The sequence below is a fragment of the Bos taurus genome, chromosome 12 (assembly GCF_002263795.3).
Source record: "Bos taurus isolate L1 Dominette 01449 registration number 42190680 breed Hereford chromosome 12, ARS-UCD2.0, whole genome shotgun sequence".
Lineage (NCBI taxonomy): Eukaryota > Metazoa > Chordata > Mammalia > Artiodactyla > Bovidae > Bos > Bos taurus.
The window spans coordinates 13918451-13945547 of NC_037339.1; the positions used below are offsets into that span (position 1 = coordinate 13918451).

At 41.0% G+C, this 27097-nt stretch overlaps 1 protein-coding gene across 14 annotated transcripts in view; it reads right to left on the minus strand.

Annotated features, from left to right (window-relative positions):
• ENOX1 (ecto-NOX disulfide-thiol exchanger 1) overlaps positions 1 to 27097 on the minus strand; it is a 680015-nt gene that overhangs the window by 579463 nt on the left and 73455 nt on the right. Inside the window, exon 1 of one of the 14 annotated variants that reach the window (XM_059892202.1) lies at positions 16321 to 16433. The exons of the other annotated variants lie outside the window; for them this stretch is intronic. The gene's annotated coding sequence lies outside the window, so the exon portion shown is untranslated. Of the gene's footprint in view, positions 1 to 16320; positions 16434 to 27097 lie in introns of those variants that run through there. 14 annotated transcript variants of the gene reach the window in all.

Here is a 27097-nt window from a genome sequence, read left to right on the forward strand (position 1 = left end):
TGGGGTTGCTGGGTCTAGGGTAATTCTATGTTTCGCTTTTTCAGGAGCCTCCATACTGTTATCCATGGTGGCCGTATCAATTTACATTCCCACCAACAGTGCAAGAGGGTTCCCTTTTCTCCATACGCTCTACAGCATTTATTGTTTGTAGGTAATTCTGATGATGGCCATTCTGACCTGGGTGAGGTGATACCTCATGGTAGTTTAACACATACGTGTGCAATCTAGAGAAATGGTACAGATGAACCTATTCCCAAGGCAGGCAGATGTAAAGAGCAGGCATGTGGACATGGGGGGGTGGGACGGGCGGGGAAGTGGAGGGTGGGATGAATTGCGAGATGCGGACTGACATCTATACACTACGATGGGTGAAAACAGCTAGTGGGAAGAAGACGCTATAAAGCGCAGGAAGCTCCGCTCAGTGCTCTGCAATGACCTAGAGGGGTGGGAGGGAGACCCAAGAGGGAGGGGATACATGTACGCATACGGCTGATTCTGTTCATGGAACAGCAGAAACTAACACAATATTGTAAAGCAATTATATTCCAATTTAAAAAAACTCAAACCTGGAATTTTTTTTTTTAAACACTTATGTTCAAAAATAACTCCATCAGCCTTTATGGAAAAGCATTCCATCACTTTACTACGCTGAGTTCCTCTCCTGCTGAGTGTACGCTTTTCCCCAGCCAGCAGTGGCTGTGGCTTGGAGGTCACTTTGCCAGGACACTTATTTACCTACTGAACTTGGTTCACACAAGTCAGTCCTTCCCTTTCTTTGACTCTCCTTAAGCGTCTTTAGTTTTCTTTAAAACTGATCCCCAGTAGGTAAGTGGGTCTCATCTCAATTGGGTAAAAACGGGCCAATACATTCTCTGGACAGACACTTCAAGGTTATTTCCATCTTTATAATCCTAGTGGAAGCGTCCATTATTTCAGTTATTGTTGGGGTTCTGGAACAAGTGACTGACGCCGCAGCCACCTGCAAGGACCACCTCGCTTCTCTGATTCCGAGATAGGACCCACTTCCACCTTAGGCAGTGCCTTCCTTGTATAAGAAGCCCAATTTCTCTCCCTCTTCGAGACAGTCCTCATTCATGAACATTCTCTCCCTTTTAACCACGGGAGTAAAACCCCCTCCTTAATTGTTCGGTGCATTTGGTCTCCCACACGGTGCATGTAAGAAATGAAGAGCCACCATTCAGTGTAAGCCCCAACCACTCTCTTCACAGAGGATGGACAAGCGCTCTATTTCTTGGGAGGCTGGAAAACCCGAGGAACAGAGGAACAGGAGGCAGGGCACTCAGAACACAGTCCACAGCCCCCCTTAGTCCAGGCGCAGGAAGGCACATGTGGCAGGGTGGGTCTTTATCCTGGGGGGTCCTGACCTCAAACTCACTCAGCTGGCTCAGCTGACAGGCATCACAGAGCCACATGTTCACAAGACACACCCGATATGCGCACTAAGGCCCTCTGAGAAGGAAACATCATTAGTGGAGTAAGTACGTGTTTCGAGGAAAGGTGCCTTGCTCCACCCTGACTACTCACTGCAGGGTCCTACGAGGGTTAGTTAACTTGTCTGAGCCTTAAATTTCTCCTCTGTAAAAGTGCTTTCACCAGCCTCCCAGAGTCAGAGGGCCCACCCTGGTTCAATGAAACATTCAAATTCCTTCCCTGTTTACCTTTAAATTCTCTAATCATTTCTTGGCTTTTTTAAAATTAACAATTCTGTGGAGATGCCATTCACATACCATAAAAATTCACCCTTTTCAAGTTGATGTGCTGTGGTGTGCTTAGCTGCTCAGTTGTGTCCAACTCTTCGCAACCCCATGGTCTGCAGCCCACCAGGCTCCTCTGTCGATGCAGATTCTCCAGACAAGAATACTGGAGTGGGTTGCCATGCCCTTCTCCAGAGGATCTTCCCAACCCAGGTGTCACGCATTGCAGGTGGATTCTTTACCACCTGAGTCACCAGAGAAGCCCTTTAAAGTGGATAATTCAGTGGTTTTTAGTGTATTCAGAGTTGTGCAACTACTACCGCCATGTAATCTCATAACATGTTCGTTATCCCGGAAAGGAAAGCCCATATCCATTAGCAGTCACTCCCCATCTCTCCATCACAACCACTAATCTACTTTCTGTTTTTATGGATTTGCCTAGATGCCTTCTAGGCTCATCCATATTGCAGCATGCATCAGCACTTCACTCCTTTTTATAGCTGAAGCACATTTCATTGTCGGGATATAAGATATTTCCCTTATCCATGCGTCGGTTGATGGACATGTTTAGCTAACATGAATAATGCTGTCATGAACATTTGCATACGGACACGACCGAGCGACTGATCTGAATCTGATCTGAACACTATGGACGTAACATACTGTCAGTTCTCCAGGGTATACATCCAAGAGAATTCCAGGGTCATAAGGTCGCTCTATGTCTAACCTTTGGAGGAAATGCCAAACTGTTTTCCATAGTGGTCATACCATCCTCTTTGCTTTTGTCCTTCGGGTTCCTTCTGTGTCTGCTTTCCGGTTGTTCAGTCTCATCTGGGAAGTAACTAGGCTTTTTGTAAAGGTGTTTCCTACAGAAAGAGTAATTTTTAGCCACTATAGGTAGAGATAGGGCTCCCCAGGCGGCTCAGTGGTAAAGAATACACCTGCCAATGCAGGAGACGCCAGAGATGCAGGTTGGATCACTGGGTCAGGAAGATCCCCTGGAGGAGGAAACGGACACTCACTCCAGCATCCTTGACTGGAAAACTCCATGGACAAAGGAGCCTAGTGGGTTACAGTCCATAGGGTTGCAAAGAGTCAAACACGACTGAGCCACTGTGCAAGAACGCCTATGTGGAGAAAACACAGAAGGTGGCTGACATGGACGCACAAGACGCACATAGACGCACACAGACGCACAACACGCATATAGACGCACAAGACGCACATAGACGCACAAGACGCACAAGTGGCGCACACAGACAGGTCATCCACATAGGACAGCAGTGGCGCTTGGAGTTCAGGGGCCAATTCAGGAAGTTCTGAGGGGGGTTCAGGATGGCTTAAATTTCTAGGCCCTAGATTTATAACAATACACCACACAAATGTAAGTATACCTGCATCTTTATTTCAAGGACTTACAGTATAACTGCAACAATACAACAGGAATGTATATAATGACAAAATACGGTTTTAAAGAAACCTAACGTGAGAGAACAATTCCTGCTGTGCACATTAGGGAAGATTATTTTGGAGCAGAGACCATCTTTCCTGGCTCTTAAAGGCTTAAATTTTATGAAGAGGAACAAATCTCAGAAGGAATTATGTAAGTAAACGTACCTAGTGAAGGTATGAATGAGAGGGGGGATTAGGAAAACAGAGGAGAAACAAGGAAGAACTGACATTCTGGCAACTGACCGAATGTGCCAAGTGAGGCCCAAAGTAGAATAAAGATGCCTCCCAGATTTGGGGCTGAGACAGTCAGATCAGATCAGATCAGTCGCTCAGTCGTGTCCGACTCTTTGCGACCTCATGAATCGCAGCACTCCAGGCCTCCCTGTCCATCACCAACTCCCGGAGTTCACTCAGACTCACGTCCATCGAGTCAGTGATGCCATCCAGCCATCTCATCCTCTGTCGTCCCCTTCTCCTCCTGCCCCCAATCCACCCCCCCCCCCAGCATCAGAGTCTTTTCCAATGAGTCAACTCTTCCCATGAGGTGGCCAAAGTACTGGAGTTTCAGCTTTAGCATCAGTCCTTCCAAAGAAATCCCAGGGCTGATCTCCTTCAGAATGGACTAGTTGGATCTCCTTGCAATCCAAGGGACTCTCAAAAGTCTTCTCCAACACCACAGTTCAAAAGCATCAATTCTTCAGCGCTCAGCCTTCTTCACAGTCCAACTCTCACATCCATACATGACCACAGGAAAAACCATAGCCTTGACTAGCTGGACCTTTGTTGGCAAAGTAATGTCTCTGCTTTTGAATATGCTATCTAGGTTGGTCATAACTTTCCTTCCAGGGAGTAAGCGTCTTTTAATTTCATGGCTGCAGTCACCATCTGCAGTGATTTTGGAGCCCCCAAAAATAAAGCCTGACACTGTTTCCACTGTTTCCCCATCTATTTCCCATGAAGTGATGGGAAATAGATGGATGCCATGATCTTCGTTTTCTGAATGTTGAGCTTTAAGCCAACTTTTTCACTCTCCACCTTCACTTTCATCAAGAGGCTTTTTAGTTCCTCTTCACTTTCTGCCATAAGGGTGGTGTCATCTGCATATCTGAGATTATTGATATTTCTCCTGGCAATCCTGGTTCCAGCTTGTGTTTCTTCCAGTCCATCGTTTCTCATGATGTACTCTGCATATAAGTTAAATAAACAGGGTGACAATATACAGCCTTGACGGACTCCTTTTCCTATTTGGAACCAGTCTGTTGTTCCATGTCCAGTTCTGACTGTTGCTTCCTGACCTGAATACAGATTTCTCAAGGGGCAGATCAGGTGGTCTGGTATTCCAGATGCCAGTAACATAAATAATGGCAAAGGCTAGAAGACCTTGCATAAGAGGGAAGCAATGAGTCAGTTCCTTTCCAGAAACCTATAGAGTTTAAAGTCCAGAGGAGGGACCTTCCCTGGTGGTCCAGTGGTTACGATTTAGCCTTCCAATGCAGGGGCCGCGGGTTTGATCTCTGGTTAGGGAGCTGAGATCCCACAGGCCTCTAGACCAAAAAACCAAAACATAAAACAGAAACAAAACTTTAACAAATTCAATAAAGACTTTAAAAAATGGTTCACATTAAAAAAAAAAAATCTTGGGAATGAAAAAAAAAAAGTCCAGGAGAACACATGTAGGTGGGGTCTACCGGTCAAAGGAAAACATAGAAATGGGGCTTAGGAAATATTTCCTCATTGAAGTCATTGCTGAAGCCCTCAGAGGACGTAATAAGAGAAGAAAAAACGGCCTGTCTCAGCTTCTACCCAAACAGGAAATCAGTCCTCTGGGAAAGCCAAGGAAATCAGGACTATGCTGGGTCAGGATTTGGGAAACTGACCCAACTTTAGGACTAAGCCTCAAGGCAGGCAGTCAGCATTTCAAGCACGAGGGTCTAAAGGCCACGGCAGACTCAGGCTTAACCAGACCAGGGCTGACATCTGGGGGATTTAATCCGCTAAGTCAGGCCTAGCAGTAGGAATTCCCCATCAGAGAAGTACGAGATTTCTGAGCTACCTCCTGCACTGACTGAAGAGGTGAAGGGCAGTGTCCAGCCTCCCAGGACAAGCAAGAGCTGAGCAGAATGTCCAGGTTCCATCTGAAAGGATGGGCTGCACAACGGCTCTGCTTCACACAGGATGGACAGATGCCGCGGAGTGGGGTGCCAAGCCTCAGCCTGCCTCCTCACTCAGACGGAAACCCAACATGCTATTGTCAATGACTTTCCATGGGGCTTTCTGACCTTCTCAGGAAACGTCCAGAAACCCAGTGAAGCCAGACCTTCAGCTACTCCAGAACCAGGGCTGAGGAAGAAAGGGACAGGGCCATACAGAACATCTGTATTTGTTGGGGCAAAGAAGGAAGAGGGAGAAAAATGATGAGGCAGAGAAGACATTCAAAGGACACTCTGCGCCTTAGTGAGACGGAGACTGACGCAGGAGAGAAGTCAGGAAAGTCAGAGGCAGAGGAGAAGACTCAGCAGAAATGAGTGGCTCACCAGGGAACCCTCTGGATCCCCTGGTTTTCACAAAAATGTTCACTGCACTGTATCCATTAGTGATGTGCTACCACAAATAATGCTGTGTCGGGCCATTTATTAAAGCTCTCTTTTTGGTTTTTGGCAACTGATATGTAAGAGTAGCAACTCCTATATAAACACCTTTTAGTGAACATATCCAATCTTGATCTAGAAACTCTCCTAAAAGCAGAAGGAAAAATCAAGAATATAAATTGGAACTATGGGCCTCCAAAAGCTCTCATCCCTAGAGTACCAGAAAAATGTAAGAAATGCTGCAGAATGCCAAGTCAGGGCAGAAATGACAAAATGTAAAATTCAGTGGTGATAGATGGTGATAGAATAGACAGATGGTGAACTAAAATGTAAACAATTAAATTATATTCTAAAAAGGATCTTTTGGAGATTTAAAAGATGGTAGTTTTAATACAAACAAAAACTCACAAAAATTGAATAGTTGTTTTTTTCCCCTCCTCTTTTATGGAGGCAAAAAGTAAAACAAAAATCATCTTAACACCAAGATCAAAAAATAGAGAATTTCAATCAACACTGCTGCACTTTTCACAAAATTACAACAGGCTGAAAACTGCCAGCAGCACATGTCAGATCTTTTGTACACTTCACTAAAGATGTATTTATTCAAAACAAAATGTCTCCCAGTGATCCCGCTGTAGAAGAAACATGAGTCATATATGCTGAGAAACTCTCGTCACAGTTTTAACCTTTTGGGGGAGAAAAAAAAATGCAGAGCTTCCAGCCCATCCACTGGAAACTGAAGAAGCCTGTGAAGAACAATTTCACAGTTTTAAAAAGCAAGAATTGCTTTGGCAGTTTGAGGCCTGATACCCAACACTGCAGACATAGAAGTGAAGAACTCATTCCAGTTCATGACTGCCTTACAATTTGAGAAACAATTGTACAACGACTCATTCTGAAACCTGTATGGACGCTGGGACCAACACAGCAAAGCTTGAAGGATTAAAAAACAACAACAAAAAAGCTCAGTGGATAATAAACCAGCATGGCGACTCAGGCCCTCCATGAAGCAGCTCAAGGAAAAGCTTGTGAAATGAAAGTCGCTCAGTCATGTCCAACTCTTTGCAACACCATGGACTATATAGTCCATGGAATTCTCCAGGCCAGAATACTGGATTGGGTAGCCTTTCCCTTCTCCAGGGTATCTTCCCAACCCAGGGATTGAACCCAGGTCTCCCGCATTACAGGCAGATTCTTTACCAGCTGAGCCACAAGGGAAAGCCCAAGAATGCTAGAGTGGGTAGCCTATCCCTTCTCCAGTGGATCTTCCCAACCTAGGAATCAAACCAGGTTCTCCTGCATTGCTGGCAGATTCTTTACCAACTGAGCTATGAGGGAAAAGCTTGGGGACCCCTAATACCACGCTGTGCCTGCAGTGTAGAATGACTTGATGGAGGCATGCCACCTATGGAATGATCAACAAGCCATACAGACCACTTCTTATTTACATGCTGTGGCTTCCCACTCAGGGTTCTGATCCGGGGCTCTACAGAGGAACATATCCACTCCCCTGTTAGGGAAAAGCAATAAAGAGGTTCGTTCTCATTCTCAGATGGAGAAAGTGCTCTGGTCCAATAGCAACTGCTTGAGGGATGACAGTTTCCAGAGCTTTCTTAAAGTGACTCCTTTTCTGAATACTAAATAACTTTTCCCATGCTTTTTGAGTGAGCTGAAAAACCAGTTTTAGAAGATAAGATATTAAACCATTTCTATAGGGAATAAGAACACTGGAGATTATTTACTTTGCTGTAATTACTCCAGCACATAGGGAGATTAGCTTTCAAATACTACCAGGTTTGCATAGAGAGATTTCAATAATGAAGAAAAATTAGTGCATGTTTTGAATATTTAGGGACTTGAAATATATATTACTGCTAAAGTGTGAACACTGGTTAATACCTGTGCAGTGAATAATAATTACCCAAACCATTCATTGCTCCCAAGTTTCTTTCCCCCCAAATAACAATTTGTTTTTTAAAAGCATCTTGATTTTTATTAGAGCCAAGAGTACATTAGTAAATGAAATGTATTTGCACATCCAACAAATGAGTTTGAGCTTCACAAGTCTTGGATTTTAAATCAAGCAGCAAGGCAGTCAACACTCTCATTCAGTAAGGGCAGAAAAAAATCTGCTTTTGACTTAAAAAAAAAAAAAAACAATTTTCAGGAAGAGATAAATGGCTTTTAAAATTTCATTATTTACTAGGATATTTGGAGGGGATTTTCAAGATTATTGGTACCATGACTTTAGCTGGCATAAAATGTATTACTGCAAAAGTTCTCATAGCGTTCCCAGCTTTATAAGCTCTATGCAGCTACTTGTTATCTTTCAGGGTAGAAGTTGCTAAGATTAAATGAAAATGTTTACATAACTTTTTTTTTTTTAACTGTTTACTTTGAAATAGTTATGGACTCACAGAAAATTAAAAAAAAATTTTACAGAGTTCTGTGTACTTTTAGCCCAGGTTCCCCCAAATGGTAACATGTTACATTATAATACAACATCAAATCAGATTTCCTGGTGATCCAGTGGTTTAGAATCCACTTGCCAATGCAGGACCAGGGTTCAATTCCTGGTTCAGGAAGATTCCACATGCCCAGGGGCAACTAATAAGCCCATGGACCATAACTACTGAGCCCATGTGCCGTAACTACTGAAGCCCAAATGCCCTAGAGCCCACGCTCTGCAACACGAAGAGCCACCACAATGAGAAGCCCACGTACTGCAAATAGAAAGTAGCCCCCATTTGTTGCATCTAGAGAAAGCCTGCTTGCAGCAACTAAGATCCAGCACAGACAAAAAGAAACAATAAACCAATAAAATTTTTAAAAATATACATTAATCCAGGAAACGATATTGGTTCAATACTCTTATAAAAACTACAGGCTTTATTCAGATTTTACCACTTTTACATGCATTCACGTCTGTGTCTGTGTGTCCACACACATGTATGCACTTCTATGTAATTGTATCCCCTATATAGATTCAGGTAACAACCATTTCAAAGGAGAACCTCTCTTACCAAGGAATTCTTTCATGCCACTCCCTGCATCCCATCCCTGTCCTTGGTTACCACTAATGTGTACTTCATCTCTAGAACTCTGTCATTTCAAGAATGTTATACATTATGGAATCACATATTATGAAATCTCTTGAGATTGCCTTTTTTCCTACTCAGCATAATGCCCTTTAGATCTATCCAAGATGTTGCATGTGTTAATAGCTTGTTTGCACCCTTTTGGTGCTCTGAAATATTGCTAGCATTTTCATCATCATACAAATTGACTGGGCTCAAAAATATAATGGTGGATTTTACTGGATCAATAAATAATACTCCTCTCATGTTCCAAACAAAATAAGAAAGCAAATGAAGCAGTCATTCAGGGCCAGAGATATCAGTGTATTACTGTTCAACCTGATTGGAGAATGTGGCTTTTTATCTGCAGCCAAAAGCACTGGCTAACATTCTACTGCAGGATTAAACTTCTTCACTGGCATAAGCTGGAAAACCACTGGTAGATGGATCAGAAAGTTGGGGGCAAGCTCACTTCCTATTCCCCAACTCATCTCTCAAGAAAGTTCAGACACTCCAGAGGCTGAGGAGACACAGTGAAATAGGAAGTGTTCCTTCCATATGCTTCCTTCCTCGGGTGTAGCGTTCACATTTTCTCTCCCCCACAGAAACACAAAGATTATGGAATAATTATTCCACCCAACAATTTAGCTTTCTTCTCTTGACCCATTCACAATCTTTTTTGCTTATCCCCTTCATTTATGGGTAACCAGAAATGTGACCATCTCCCTAAGCAGGGACTAGTTTTCAAGACTATAAATCTAGGCAGCTTCAGGCGGCATTTTCAGCTACCTCTTTTAGGACCTCTGGGAATGTCACACATCTATCCTCCTCCTATGATTGAAGGGCCCAGGGATGAGCCTATTCCTAAATTAGTTCTATACTGGGGTCCCCAGCCTCTGAGATCTAATGCCTGATAATCTGAGGTGGAGGTGATATAATAATAATAGAAACAAAGTGCACACTAAATGTAATGCATTTGAATCATCACAAAACCATCCCCTAATCCCTGGTCTGTGGAAAAACTGTCTTCCATGAAATCAGTTCCTGGTGCCAAAAAGGCTAGGGACTATGGCACTACAAACTATCTCAACACTATTTCTCAACAGTGGATTTTCACTCAGGAGCTGAAACAGTCAAGGCGAAATGTATAACCAAAAGGCAATACAGTAGGAGTTCAGAGAACTTAGCATAAATTCTGAATGAAAACTGTGTCTGTTTTGTTTTCCCCTTGTTTTTTCACAAGAAATGGCTAACTATAAAAAATATGCTATATTTACCAATTCTGTAGCAGTCTTCCTTAAGAAGCTATTTCCTTATTAGTGTCTCAAGTTTAACATTTTAAAGAAACAACCTTGTATCTAATGGAATATATTTTATTTTTTAAAATTACATGTGATTGATGGCAAAATGGCAAACTAGAACAGGTTGTTGTATCTCTTACTCGGGCAAAAATCTGGAGAAAATATCCCTTTTTAAAAAATCAAGTATAGTTGATATACAATATTGTGTTAGTTTCTGGGGTACAGCAAAATGATTCAGTTTTATGTATATATATGTATATATATATGTGTATATATGTATGTATATGTGTGTGTATGTGTATATGTGTGTATATGTGTGTATATATGTGTGTATATGTGTGTATATGTGTGTATATGTGTGTATATATATGTATATATATAATTTGAAGAAAATATCCTTAATAAAAAAGAACTAAAATTCTAACACACCCAAACGTCACAGATAAGGAATGACACCAAAGAGAGATGTACTCTTGTACTTTTCTTAATAGTGAAAAGACTGTGTTAAAAGACTATTCATGCTAGGACTAAAGTCAAAACCAAAACAGGCCTACATTAATGAAGCCTTACGCCAAGCCTCCACAAGTTTAATGTGATCACGACATAGCACAACTAGCTGCTACAACACAACACAAATATATTCAGAGCAAAGATAATCTAAAGCATCTACAACATATTATCCACAATATCAGCATGCAATAGAAGTTCACTAGATATAAAAATAGGAAAATGGGACACATAAACAAGAGAAAATTCAGGCAATAGAAACAACTCTGATGTTGGCATTAGCAAACAAAATTATGGTAAAGATGTTATAAAATCTATATGAGAAATTTGGTCTAAAGAATGATTAGCTAGGGGATTTTAGGAAAGGTATAGAAACTGTAAAATTGGACACATGTAAATCCTAAACAGAAAAATACATTATTTGAAATTGGAAATTTTAATGACTGAAACAATCAGCATATTGGCTACAAAAAAGAATCAGTAAACTTGAAGTGAGGTCAACAGAAAGCATCCAAACTAAAGCATAAAAATCAGAGAAATAGTCAAATTTACTATCATTATAGAGTCTCAATAAACTGAAGGATGTTACAAGGTAGTCTAACATAATTGGATACCTCAGAGGAGCAAAAAAGAAAACACACCCATACATATGCACACATATACATATAGGTTACATATGTTTAACTGAATCACCATGTACCTGAAATTAACACAACACTGTAAATCAACTACACTTCAATTTCTAAAATGTCATTAAACATTAAAAAGAAAGTTCTAATAAGTTTAAGAAGGCTGATATATATCAAACACCTTTTCCAAGCACTACAGTATAAAACTAGAAATCAGTTATAAGAATGGAACATTCACAAATCTGTAATTAGACAAAATGCTACTGAACAAAGAGTTAAAGAAAAAATCAAAAGGGGAATCAAAAAAATCTTCAGACAAACAAAAATAGAAACAATAGACCAAAATTTATGGAACATAACAGAACTAGGTTTATGCAGGAAGTTCATAAAAACCTCAAATAAACAACATAATTTTACACCTCAAGGAACTAGAAAAAAAGAACAAATGAAGCCCAAAGTTAATAAAAGAAAGGATATAACAAAGATCAGAGAGGAAATAAATGAAATAGAGACTAAAAAATCAATAGAAAAGATCAATGAAACTAAAAGCTGGTTTTTTGAAAAAAATTAAGCAAAATAGACAACACTTTAGCTAGACTCATCAAAAAGAAAAAGGACTCAAATACATGATAGGGGAGATAGTATAACCAATACCACACAAATAAAAGTGTTGTAAGAGACTACTATGTAAAATTATATGTGAATAAATTGAAAAACCTAGAAGAAATGGATAAATTCCTAGAAAGACAACCTACCAAGACTGAATAAAGAAGATACAGAAAATCTAAATAGACCAATTACTAGGAAGAAGATTCAATCAGTAAACAAAGCTTCCCCCAAAACTAAAGTTCAAGACCAAACAATTTCACTGTGAATTCTACCAAATATACAAAGAAAAATTAATATCATTTTCCAAACCTTTCCAAAAAATAGAAGAGGAAGAAACACTGCCAAACTGACTTCACAAGGCAAGCATTACCCTGACACCAAACCAGACAAGGACACTACCGGAAAAAAATTAAAAGCCAGTGTGCCTGATGCACGGACTTCCCTGAGGCTCAGATGGCGAAGAATCTGCCTGCAAATCCTGGTTCAATCTCTGGGTCAAGAAGATCTCCTGGAGAAGGACATGGCAACCCCCTCCAGTATTCTTGCCTAGAGAATTCCATGGACAGAGGGGCCTGGAGGGCTACAGTCCATGGGGTCACAAAGAGTGAGGCATAACTGAGCAACTAATACTATTAACCCTGATGCACACAGATGCAAAGATCTTCAGTGATATGTTAGCAAACTAAATTCAACACTGTATTAGAAAGATTCTATACAAAATGATCAAGAGGGATTCATTCCAGGTTAAAATGGTGGTTCAATATCTGCAAAACAATGCCATACATCACACTGACAAAATGAAGGATAAAAATCATATGATCATCTCAGTAGGTGCAGAAAAACCTGCTGACAAAATTTAATATCCTTTCATGATTAAAAAAAAAAAAACTTTAAACAAACTGAGTGTATCTCAGTATGTGTTATGTGTGCTAAATAGCTTCAGTCATGTCTGACTCTTTGTGACCCCATGGACTGTAGCCTGCCAGGCTCCTCTGTCTATGGGATTCTCTGGGCAAGAATAGGAGACATTCCTGACCCAGGGGTCAAACCTGCATCTCATATCGCAGTATAATAAAGGCTATATACAATGAGCCTAAAGCTAACATTATAGTCAACAGTGAAGAGCTTCAAGCTTTTCCTATAAGATTATGTACAAGACAAGGATGCTCACTCGTACCATTTCTATTCAAAATTTTACTGGAAGTCCTAGAGAGAACAATTAAGGAAGAAGAAAAATAAAAGGCATTCAAATTTGAAAGGAAGAAGTAAAAATGCCTCCATCTGCAGGTGATGTAATATTATATATTAAAAAACTAAGGATTCTACCACAAAACTGTTAGAACTAAAAAAGCAAATTCAGCAAATTTCCAGGATACAAAATCAATACATAAAATCAGTGGCCTTTCTATACAGTAACAACAAAATACCAGAAAGATAAATTAAGAAAACAACGTCATTTATAGAACAAATAAAATACTTAGAAATAAACTTTACCAAGGAGATGAAAGATACCTACACTGAAAAGCACAAGATATTCATTAAAGAAACTGAAGAAGATACAAATACATGGTAAGATATTCCAAGCTCATGGAATGGAAGAAATAATATTGTTAAAATATCCATATACCCAAAGCATTCTATAGATTCAGGGCAACCCCTATCAAAATTCCAATGGCATTTTTCACGGAATTTTTTAAGAGTCAAAGTTTATATGGTACATTAAAAGGTTTTCAGCATAATGAATCCTCAGGGAAATGTATATCAAAACCACACTGCAGTATCACCAAATAATCTTTAAAAAGAAGAACAAAATGGAAAGACAAAAGCTGGTTTTAAATTTTACAAAAATACAGTAATCAAGAAAATAAATACTGATATAACAGATGAATAAATCAAGGGACTAGAAAAAAGAAATGGGAAATATGTATGGACATATATGACCAACTCATTTTCAAAAAAGGCACAAAAATAATCCACTAGAGAAAGTATAATCTTTTAAACAAATGATGCTGAAACAACTGCAAATCTTTAATGATAAAATGTGTGCCTCAAAGCAGACAGAAAAAGTAACCCAAGATGGTTCACAGGCCTGAACATAAAAACTGAAACTGTCAAGCAGCTAGATGAAAACATAGGAAAATGCCTTTCTGTCCTAAAGATGGCAAAGATCTTTCTGCACACAAACCCACTAAGGGCTAGGCCAAAAAAAAAAACCCTGATATCATTTGCCAAAATTAAAACTTCTGCTCTTCAAAGAAATCATTTAGAAAATGAAAAAAGACATAAATAGGAAGAAAATATTTGAAAGATACACACCTGACAAAGGACTTGTATTCACAATACTTTTATTCTATAATCTAATAATAAAGAAATAGAAAATAAAATAAAAAATAAACAAGCGTTAAATAGGACCTTCACACAAGAAGATACAAATGGTCAATTAGCACATGTAAGGATGTTCAATTAGACATCACTAGTTATCTAGGAAACAGAAAATTAAAACCAGAATGAGACCTACCTATCGGAATGGTGACTAAAAAGATGAGAATGTGGAGCATCGAGAGCTCTCAGACATCACTAACGGGAACATAAAATGATAAGACTGCTTTAGAGAAGCACTGGCAGATTTTCGTGTATCTATCCAGTGATGTAATAATTCCATTCCCAGGTATTTACACTTTCTGTCCCCTCATCCACCAAGAAAGGTATTGGACACAAATGTTTACAGCAGCTGTATATATACTAGTCAATTAATCAAAACAACTAAAAATCCCATCAGCTGCTTGATGGATAAACAAAGTGCGGGGTATCCATACAACAAAATTAGGGACGGCAATAAAAGAAATAAGCTGCTGATATTGACAACAATCTGAAGGAAATTTTTAATATCATGCTATGCTGAAGACACCAGACATGAGTATATAATGTATCAATTCAGTCCAGTCACTCAGTCACGTCTGACTCTTTGCGACCCCATGGACCGCAGCACACCAGGCTTCCCTGTCCATCACCATCTCCCAGAGTTTACCCAAACTGATGTCCATTGAGTCAGTGATGCCATCCAACCATCTCATCCTCTGTCATCCCTTTCTCCTCCTGCCTTCAATCTTTCCCAGCATCAGAGTCTTTTCCAGTGAGTCAGTTCTTCACATCAGGTGGCCAAAGAACTGGAGGTTCAGGTTCAACATCAGTCCTTCCAATGAATATTCAGGACTGATTTCCTTTAGGATGGACTGGTTGGATCTCCTTGCAGTCCAAGGGACTCTCAAGAGTCTTCTCCAACACCACAGTTCAAAAGCATCAATTCTTTGGTGCTCAGCTTTCTTTATAGTCCAACTCTCATATCCACACATGATTAAAACCATAGCCTTGACGAGAGGGACCATTGTTGGCAAGGTAATGTCTCTGCTTTTTAATATGCTGTCTAGGTTGGTCACAACTTTTCTTCCAAGGAGCAAGCGTCTTTTAATTTCATGGCAGCGGCCACCATCTGCAGTGATTTTGGAGCCCCCGGAAATAGTCTGTCATTGTTTCCACTGTTTCCCCATCTATTTCCCATGAAGTGATGGGACCTGATGCCTCAGTTCTCTGAATCTGAGTTTTAAGCCAACTTTTTCATTCTCCTCTTTCACTTTCATAAGAGGCTCTTGAGTTCTTCTTTGCTTTCTGCCATAAGGGTGGTGTCATCTGCATATCTGAGATTATTGTTATTTCCCCCAGCAATGTTGATTACAGCTTGTGCTTCATCCAGCTGAGCATTTCTCATGATGTACTTTGCATATAAGTTGAATAAGCAGGGTGACAATATACAGCCTTGACGTGTTCCTTTCCCGATATAATGGATAATTTAATTTCTATAAATTCCTACAACAGGTCAAACCAAGATGCATTGACAAACATGAGAAAAGCAATTGTATTTGTGCTTCAGAGAAGGATAAGGAAAGTGACTAGAAAAAGGTAAGAGGGCTTAATCTGGGAGATCAAAATTTCCATCCTTTGCTTGGAGTGGTAGTTACATAGGTATATACATTTGACAACTTCATCAAACCATACAGTTAAAATCAAGTGCAATTTATACATGTCAGTTATACTGTCCCCGCCCAAAAGATACATATTTCCTAAATGATTCTAAAATGCAAGCAATATCTTGTTAACAAAAAAAACATTTTAAAAGGGACATATAAGTACAGAAACAAAAGGATAAGAATATTTATATATCAGATATGAATGAACCAGCAGAGACCTAGCATAGCATTCTTAATAAGTGACAAAAAATAGAATTCAAGGAAAAATCATAAGGGACAAAGAAATCACATGTTAACAAATAGAAGAGGAATTTGAGAATATAAATCTATCATGTACATAAATGCACCTAACAATCTTGTCTCAGAATAAGGAGACAAGTGGATATATCTAAAATTGTAATTATGATATTAACTTACACTCTTGGAAACTGATGGATCACGCAGACAATAAAGTAGCAAAACAATAGAATATAATAACACAGCGAATAAACTGAAACTAGTAGCTTTAGATAAGACTTTGCATGAAGGAGAGAAATGTGCTTAGAACACTCCTGAAAAATGATGATGTAACAGGCCACAAGAAACAATAAATTCCAAAGAATCGACATCATATAGAGGGACTCCTTGGTGGTCCAGTGGTTAGAACTCCGCACTTCCACTCCTGGGGGCATGGGATCACTATGGTCAGAGAACTAAGATCCCACGCTCTGCAACGGGGCCAAAAAAAGTGATATAGAAAATGTCCATTGAAAAAAATGTCCTACGATTATAATACATAATAAACTCAGAAACCGATCACAACAGGGAAGCTAATCAACAACAAAAAGGACCTGTGTCTGGAAAATACATTGTTGTTCAGTCGCTCAGTCGTGTTCGACTCTTTGCAACCCCACGGACTGCAGCACACCAGGCTTCCCTGTCCTTCACCAACTCCCGGAGCTTGCTCAACCTCATGTCCATTGAGTCGGTGATGCCATCCAACCATCTCGTTCTCTGTTGCCCGCTTCTCCTCCTGCCTTCCATCTTTCCCATCATCAGGATCTTTTCCAATGAGTCCACTCTTCAAATCAGGTGGCCAAAGTATTGGAGCTTCGGCTTCAGCAGTCCCTCCAATGAACACCCAGGACTGACTTCCCTTAGGATGGACCGACTGGATCTCCTTGAAGTCCAAGGGACTCTAGTCTAGAGTCTTATCCAGCACCACAGTTGGAAAGCATCATACCATTCCACAAGAACAAAGACCGGGGGTGGGGGATGTGGGCCAAGTGTGTAAAGGGAATGAAAATTACATATTTATAACTGAAAAGTTATGAAATAAATAACTCATGGGGATGTAATGTATAACATGTTTACCATAAATAATACTATTATCTATAGCAGTATCATATAGTATTTATTATGTTGAAATTTGCTATGAGACTAAAACTTAAAAGTTCTCATTACAAGAAAAATATTTTGTAATTATGTGTGGTGGCAAGTGTTAACCAAACTAATTGGGTGATCATTTCATAATATATAGAAATATCAAGTCATTACATTGTACATCTGAAACTAACATAATGTTATATGTCAGTTACACTTCAATAAATAAATATTAGTTAAAAAAATAAAACCAAATACAACTACAAACATAAAATTTTAAATGAGAAAAGAATAACCATTAAACATTCCAAAAAACATTAAATATCAGAATTAAGATGAAGTACGAACCTTCATTAAACACAAAAAATTAGAAATTGTATAATGTATAAAAAATAGAAACTATAATAATGATTGTTTTATTTTGGGTGCACAACATGTGGGATCTTTGTTCCCTGACCAGGCACTGAACCCACACCCCTTGCCCTGGAAGCTTAAGAGTCTTAACCACTGGAGGGCCAAGGAAGTCCCACAGTAATTTACAAAATCTCTTCCACAACAAAAAAGATCAGTCTCAGATCATGTTACCATCAAGCTGTACTTTTAAGGAATAGAAAATCCCTATTTCATACTCTTTGCCAACAAAGGTCCATCTAATCAAGGCTATGGTTTTTCCAGTAGTCATGTATGGATCTAAGAGTTGAACTGGGAAGAAAGCTGAGTGCCGAAGAGTTGATGCTTTTGAACTGTGGTGTTGGAGAAGACTCTTGAGAGTCCCTTGGACTGCAAGGAGATCCAACCAGTCCATTCTGAAGGAGATCAGCCCTGGGATTTCTTTGGAAGGAATGAAATCCTTCCAAAGCTAAAGCTAAAACTGAAGCTGAAACTCCAGTACTTTGGCCACCTCATGCGAAGAGTTGACTCATTGGAAAAGACTCTGATGCTGGGAGGGATTGGGGGCAGGAGGAGAAGGGGATGACAGAGGATGAGATGGCTGGATGGCATCACTGACTCGATGGACGTGAGTCTAAGTGAACTCCGGGAGTTGGTGATGGACAGGGAGCCCTGGCGTGCTGCGATTCATGGGGTCGCAAAGAGTCGAACATGACTGAGCGACTGAACTGAACTGATCTCATACTCTGACTAGTATACAGGAAAAGAAGAACAGCTGTCTAATATACTGAATGAGAACAGTGGTATCTTAATCATAAATCTTGATAAGGACAATGCAAGAAAATCTTATTAATTAACATAGATGCAAATACCCTAAAGTAAACATTAGCTGAAACTCCAATACTTCGGCCACCTGATGCGAAGAACTGACTCATTTGAAAAGACCCTGATGCTGGGAATGATTGAAGGTGGGAGGAGAAGGGGATGACAGAGGATGGGATGGTTGGATGGCATCACCGACTCGATGGACATGAGTTTGACCAAGCTCCGGGAGTTAGTGAAGGACAGGGAAGCCTGGTATGCTGCAGTCCATGGGGTTGCAAAGAGTCGCACACGACTGAGCAACTGAACTGAACACTGGTGCACACAGGTGCACACACTCATTCACATACACACGCACACACATGCATCCATGTTCACATGCTCAGAGTCAGGTGTGAGCACTGGTTTCCATGGCTTTGTCTGCTCTAGGCTGCCTCTCTGTCTGGAAGCTGAATTGTTCATGCAGTGACTGAGCATTCCGCCTCCCCCTGAATCCTCCCCAAACCAATGGAAACAACCAGTGGCTGGGAAACTGTGAGATAAGGAGATTACAGGTGAAAGGAATGGAAACTAGAAATGCTCCAAGTCCTAAGGCAGTCATAGGCAAGACACATGATTCAAAACTTCATCTCAACATAAGGAATCAAAAGCAGCACCCACCAGAGAACCCAAATGCCGCTCACCAAGTATGGCCAGCCTTGGAACACGCAGTGGAGCAGCCAGAACTCTGAGAGACCAGCCAGAAAACTAAAAGGGTTTACTACACTATGGCCAGGCTTCCCAGGTGGTGCTAGGGGTAAAGAATTTGCCTGCTGATGCAGGAAATATAAGAGATTGTAGGTTTGATTCCTGGGTCGGGAAGATGCTCTGGAGGAGGGCATGGCAACCCACTCCAGTATTCTTGCCTGAAGAATCCCATGGACAGAGGAGCCTGGTAGGCTACAGTCCAAGGGGTCACAAAGAGTCAGACACAATTGAAGTGACTTAGGAGCATCAGCAAACCCTTTGACCATGGACCAAATGGACCGCATCACCTCCTAACCCCTAGCCTGTCCAGATGAATGGGTATCTTGCCCAATTCTGGCCTCCTGTCTCAGGTTACCAGAGAAGGTATCAGAACCCACAGGCTATCTCTGAGACATGATTAGGGCAATGTCTTTAAATTCACTGGGATTTTCACATATAAGGAAAAGAACTTACAGCCTGTTCACCTAATCCTTTCTTCAAGTACATATACTTGGAAAAAAAGTTCAAGATTTATATCTCTAACTGTAGTCATTTTAAAAGCAAGACAGAGAATTAATAGTGTTTCATTTTGAGGGGAAATTGTCTAAAGCTAATATAAATTACTTACATTATTATTGAAAAATCACATATATAAATCTGATGTTTCTCTCAGGATGATATTTGCAGATTTATAGATCCTATGCAATATAAATGAGAATAAGGAAGCCAGGATCTTATTCACTTTTCTCATGCCACACAGAGTAAACGTTCTATAAACCTACCATGATGTCCTTGCCCAGGCCGCCCTGGACCATAGCTGTTCCTACACCTAATGGGTCCCTTACCCCATCTTCCATGCCGTGGCACAGGTTTTCCCTCATGTAGAAATCCTTTCAATGACTCTCTTTTTTTAAATTGAGATATAACTGACATGTAACATTGTATTATATTCAGGGATACAACATAATGGTTCAGTAATACAGCTTTTTTCTTGCGATGAGAACTTTTAAGATCTACTACTGTCTACTCCCTTGGTGGGTCAGATGGTAACAGACTCGCCTGCCAATGCAGGAGACCGGGGTTCAACCCCTAGATTAGGAAGATCCCCTGGAGAAGGAACTGGCAACCCACTCCAGTGTTCTTGCCAGGAGAATTCCATGGACAGAGGAGCCTGGTGGGCTACAGTCCATGGGGCCTTAAAGAGTCGGACACGACTGAGTGACCAACATTTTCACTGTCTTAGCAGCTTTCAAAGATGCAATACAGCATCATAAACTACAGTCACTGCTTATCTTTATCAACCGCTTCCTCCAACAGCTACTCGACTTTATATTCCCCTTGAAACTTTCCTGCCAGGCGCCCAAGCCCATAGGCTGTCCTAATTACCACTCAGCCTTGCATTCAACTGACCTGTTTCTTCACTGGGAAGGGCTGGCCTCATGGGGTCCCTAGGGGACCCATGAAGTGTGGGAGTTTGACAAGGCTCAAAGCCCAAGATAAGTACATTTATCACTGAGTAGCGAGTAGGTAAGACACTGAACGTCCCCAAAGGCCATGCTTTTCATTGGAACCAGAACCTGATCTGACTGCAGAAAGAAGGCAACAGGTCTAAACATTAGTCAACCATTTATGCTGAAAATAATGCCACAGAGAGAAAAAGAACGAGAGGGTAATCCATAGTCTGGTTTCCTCTCAGGACTTCCTTATTTATCCGTAAGAAAAGGTAGAAAGAGTGTTAGGTAGAATATGCACATGAGAAGCAAAATAAGCAACTGAGGTCGTTTTGTGCAGCGTTTCCACTGTTCCGGTAAGAATGAGACACACAGGACTTCTGTACTTTCAGTGATTCCACATACAAGTTTAGTGCCCTTACATTTATATTTACAACCTGCATTGCATCACCAAAAAATGAATGGTAAAGTTCATGCTGAGTGTCGAAGAACTGATGCTTTTGAACTGTGGTGTTGGAGAAGACTCTTGAGAGTCCCTTGGACTGCAAAGAGATCCAACCAGTCCATCCTAAAGGAGATCAGTCCTGGGTGTTCATTGGAAGGACTGATGTTGAAGCTGAAACTCAAATACTTTGGCCACCTGATGCGAAGAGCTGATTCATCTGAAAAGACCCTGATACTGGGAAAGATTGAGGGCAGGAGGAGAAGGGGACGACAGAGGATGAGATGGTTGGATGGCATCACTGACTCGATGGCCATGGGTTTGGGTGGGCTCTGGGAGTTGGTGATGGACAGGGAGGCCTGGCATGCTGCGGTTCATGGGGTCGCAAAGAGTCGGACATGACTGAGCAACTGAACTGAACCAAATAATTTACATTTTCAATTGTTCCTTAGGTAGAATGACATTAAATAGCAAGTAAAAAAGAAAGAAAGAAACCACAAAAGAGAGCAAAAAAATTATATTTCATACCTTTAATGGCTTCTTTTTCCCCTGTTTTTGAACAAGCGGCCCCTCGTTTTCAGTTGCTCTGGACCCCGCAGCCAGCCCTGCCTCTAAAACTTACGTTCCCAGAGGGCAATGACTTGTCTTTATCCATGGCTGTATGACTGTAGTACCTCGGCCCCTACTTTTGAGTTCAGTAAGTATCTGTTGGATCTGGAATATGGTGGGTATAATAAAGAAAAAAGACCACAGGGTCCCAAACTAGGATAACAATAATCTGGCTCTCTGCTCTGAGCAGGACAGAACACACCTGGGATGTTAAGCCCAGTTCCAGGGGTCACATGTGAAGGGATCTGCCTGTGATGCTAGAGACCAGGGTTCAATTCCTGGGTTGGGAAGATCCCCTGGAGAAGGAAACTGCAACCCACTCCAGTATTCTGGCCTGGAGAATTCCACGGACAGAGGAGCCTGGCGGGCTACTAAGGTACGTAGGTACTAAGGTACACAGGGTCGCTAAGAGTCAGACACCACTGAGCAATTAACTTTGGTAACATATTACCTGCATGAACCAAAGGAAAATTAATTAACCGCTGGCAGCATCAGTTTTCTCTTTTGCAAAATAAGGATAATAAGGTGTTTTTAAAAAGATAAGAGGGGAACACAACCGCTGACTCCTAACCACTGAACATCTGCTACTGAGAAAACAGAAGGTTTAAGAGTGACGTGTAAGAGCCCAGTAGAAGCCAACGGAAAGAAGCTTCTAAGAAGGCATAAAACCAATATGAAGAATTTACGAAGGCAAACATGAGCCTGCCTGGGGATACAGTAACTTCCTTGTCCTTTGAGAGAGGAGAGGAGTACTTTAAGAAGCATGCGATATCAGATAAAGACTAGGACAGAAAATAGTAGCAACGATTACAGTAGACGTGGTTTCCCGGCAGATTCTAAGTGCCAGACGCTACAAGAGGTGCTTTACACATATTACCTTAGTGAATCATAACAAGCAATCCACGAGGTAGGCAATATTCCTCTTATTACTGTTATTCTTAGAGGATAAATAAGAAAATTTAATTAATTTATTCAAGTTCACCAAGCTAGTATATTATGAAGACAGCCACTTACCACCGAATTCTAATTCTGAGACTCCAAAACACTGGACAACATTCACCCACATGCTAAATGAAATAAGAATGATTACAAATCCTGTGTCTGAATGTGAAAGACTCCCCAGATGGTACCCTCAATGTCACACCAATATGACAGCACCCATCTGAATCATTATGAGGGAACCTACAAGATGCAAGAAACCGTCAAGGAGAATTACATCATTCTCAAGCAGAGCTTCAAAACATCAAGGAGCCAGAAGGCGTTTTCTTCCCTGAACATCCACAGAGTTACTGAGTTTCCAGCCTGCCCCAAACTGTTGCTCCATCTACCAAAACAGCTGAGTTTCTGGAGCTCTATCACTACACATACGATTCCCAACGTTGTCCTCAGCCTCCATCTGCAGAGCAAGTGAGAGCGCAGGTCTGCCAGAAAGCAGCTTTGTCCCATTTTAAGATATGTGCTGCAGCTTTTTATACTCACACATCTTGAAAATCACCCTCGGAAAGCCATATTTGGGTGTTTGGGTACATGGTAGTCTAGCAGGTGTGAAATTACCACTTTGTGGGACATAATTCACTTTATCCGCCTTGTTTCCTACCACGAAAGCCCAGAACGTGGTTGAAACCAACATCTGTCGAAAGCAAAGCAGGGATGCTCATTTAAATGCTTCCCTTTCCAAAACGTGACTCAGGAGCCATGAAAGTGTTCTGGATTCTACCTGTTAGGATTGTTTTGAAATGACATGACCCCAAATTTCAACTGAAAATTCAGAAGTGGAAAACAGCCTACTCTATCTGCTATTCTTAAAAGGACTTTGAACTCCTAATCTTCTTATATTCATTTTTGGTAGTTAACAAAGCACTCTATGGGCTTCCCTGGTGGCTCAGCTGGTAAAGACTCTGCCTGCCAATGCGGGAGACCTGGGTTCAATCCCTGGGTTGGGAAGATCCCCTGGAGAAGGGAAAGGCTACCCACTCCAGTGTTCTGGCCTGGAGGACTGCATGGACTGTATACTCCATGGGATCACAAAGAATCTGACATGACTGAGCGACTTTCACTTCACTTCACTATGAGTACAAGTGCATTTCTGGTGTACTTCTGCAAAAAGGGAAAGCCCACAACGAGAGCCACTGAAAACACTCAGGTTTAGAAGTGAGTTGACAACATAGCTGAAATGGGATCCAAGATTCTTTCTATCCAGGTGTTGCTCTCCATCAAATCGGTGGTAGCATTTTAAAAACCTATACAAATGCCTGAAAGAAAAAAGACAAAAAAAGAAAGAAAAATGTATATGAAAGAAAGAAGTCTTGGACCATATCCTCAAGCTACAAGTAGGAAAAGGGGAAACTAGACACCTGAATGTTTCATTAGGATAAAAATGTCCACATACCCGCTCTGCCACTGAAAAGTTACTCTGTGCTATCTAATCAGCAGTACAACACCTTATCCCTTCACATCACTAGGCTGTTTTTATATCTGAAACTACGCAATATATTACACTGTAATACCTATCTGCTTCAAACCACAGGAGAAAAGTACCTACACAGCATAAACCACACATGACATCACATTAGGACTTTTAAATAATGCTGTGAACACCAGGAAAAGATTCTAGGGGTCCATTTTTCATGTTCTTTTTGCTACTGCCCAAATGGAGGTGCTTACTTTGCCTCTCTACCAGTTCCTTTCAATTCAAGAAATCAAATGTGTACAAAGAACTTTCCATGTGTGAAAGGTACCAAATGCTGCCATACAAATAGGAAAGCCACATCCATCCTCCGCAAGACCCAGAACGCTGAGTTCATAAACACGGAGTCTATCTTCGCGCTACCCCTCCTGATGAGTCTGATTCCTGCTTCTCCTTCCGTGCTCCTTTTGACACCTGATTTACCCAGACATCCAACTCATGGAAGGAAAGGGCAGGAGAGGGAATTCCCACAGCATCCACGCCTCCCTCTCTCCTTGGCAGCACGAATGTACCACATGGAGGAAATAATCTACTGTCTGAACCTGGGCACAAGGACAATTTTATTCACTTGCATACTTTCCTTGACTAGCACAATAGTGGAAACTCAGTCAACACCAAATGCATATGTAAAGATTAAACAAAGACCAGTCAAGTCTCTCTTTGAATTATAACCCTGGTAACAGGTTTTGGAGGAAATTCAACTAAAGAGTAAAATGAACTTCAAGATTCTGGATGGCTTCCAATCCGTATTTGACTAATTCACCCTTCCTCAAAAGAACACATTTTCTCTTTCTCTCCATCCCCTCCTTTTCTGTCCTTCCCCTTCCCCATCTCTCTGTTTCACACACCCAGCTTCTATTTAAACCTATCAAGAAATATACTTTTATATTATTCAGTTACCCTGCTTCCTCTTGCTGTGAAAGCAGCATATATGAGATAATGACAAAATAAAAATTATCTGACTCTATTATTCTCATCATGAGAGCACAGGGCCATTGAGAGAAAGGGAAGGCCAGAGCATGGCTGGCAGCATTGAATGCTCTGCTATTTAGCAGGACAAAGTGAAGGTAACACTTCTTGCATGTCAGGAATTCAAGCATTATTACATGGAATGTATGTTCCAACTTCCTTGATTATTAGGTTGTAATTCTAAAGCATCTGACCTTGGCAGGAGAGGATAAGCGAAGATTTTCTTGACTGCCATTAAGAAGGAGTGATGAGTGCATTTTCAATTTTGTTTTTATGAGGAAACCAAACAGGAGCTCCTTTCCCACTGATTAAGCAATCATCAGCCAATCACTCTGAGCCTGAAAAGTTGACTGTAAACGCCGTTATTTCCCTAAAATGCTTGAATGTTAAGAGGTGAGGGTATGATTAATTGGGCCTTTATAATTACCAGAAATCTAAAGAGTAAGGAGAAAATGGTGATGTCAGAAGATCCTGAGCTTACCTCCTCCAATGGACACAATAAATCTACAACTATATATAGAATAAACCCTATGGAAATGGACCTGAAGACTGGATGAAAAGAAGGTAAAAGTGTCAGTCGCTCAGTTTTGTCCAACTGTTTGACAATACATGGACTGTAGCTCACCAGGCTCCTCTGTCCATGGAATTCTCCAAGCAAGAATACTGGACTGGGTTGCCGTTTCCTACTCCAGGGGATCTTCCCCCAACCGCAGGGATCGAACCCAGGTCCTCTGCTTTACAGGCAGATTCTCTACCACCTGAGCCATAGCATTTACTTCCAATAAAAACAACCTCCAAATGAAGAGTACAAGGACATTTGAGATGGGGAGCAGAGGAAGAGAGAGAGTCTTATCAAAGGGAAACACACACCAGCCATGGTGATTCACAATTGGGAGGGATCACAAAGGTACTTTTTTACTCCTTTCCCCTACATTTTATACTTTTGATGACGTTTTACATTTTTAAGTTTTATACATACCTGAACAAATCATTGTTATTTTAGTTAATTAATTATGGTACCTTTATCTTTTAAACTTCATACTTACTTTATAAGTGACTGATCCACTATATTTATTACATATTTCCTTTTCCAGATAAATTTTTAATTTTGTATGTTTTATTATTATTAAATAGTGGCAATTTTTCAGTTTCAGTTCAGTCGCTCACTCATGTTCAGCTCTTTGCGACCTCATGGACTGCAGCACGCCAGGCTTTCCTGTCCATCACCAACTCCCGGAGCTTATTCAAACTCATGTCCATCGAGTCAGTGATGCCATCCAACCATCTCATCCTCTGTCATTGTCGTCCCCTCCTCTTCTCGCCTTCAATCTTTTTCAGCATCAGGATCTTTTCCAATGAGTCAGTTCTTAGCATCAGTCAGTTCAGTTCAGTCGCTCAGTCATGTCCGACTCTTTGCGACCCCATGAATTGCAGCACTCCAGGCCTCCCTGTCCATCACCAACTCCCGGAGTTCACTCAGACTCACGTCCATCGAGTCAGTGATGCCATCCAGCCATCTCATCCTCTGTCATGCCCTCCTCCTGCCCCCAATCCCTCCCAGCATCAGACTCTTTTCCAATGAGTCAACTCTTCGCATGAGGTGGCCAAAGTACTGGAGTTTCAGCTTTACCATCATTCCTTCCAAAGAAATCCCAGGGCTGATCTCCTTCAGAATGGACTGGTTGGATCTCCTTGCAGTCCAAGGGACTCTCAAGAGTCTTCTCCAACACCACAATTCAAAAGCATCAGTTCTTCGGCACTCAGCCTTCTTCACAGTCCAACTCTCACATCCATACATGACCACTGGAAAAACCATAGCCTTGACTAGATGGACCTTTGTTGGCAAAGTAATGTCTCTGCTTTTGAATATGCTATCTAGGTTGGTCATAACTTTCCTTCCAAGGAGTAAGTGTCTTTTAATTTCATGGCTGCAGTCACCATCTGCAGTGATTTTGG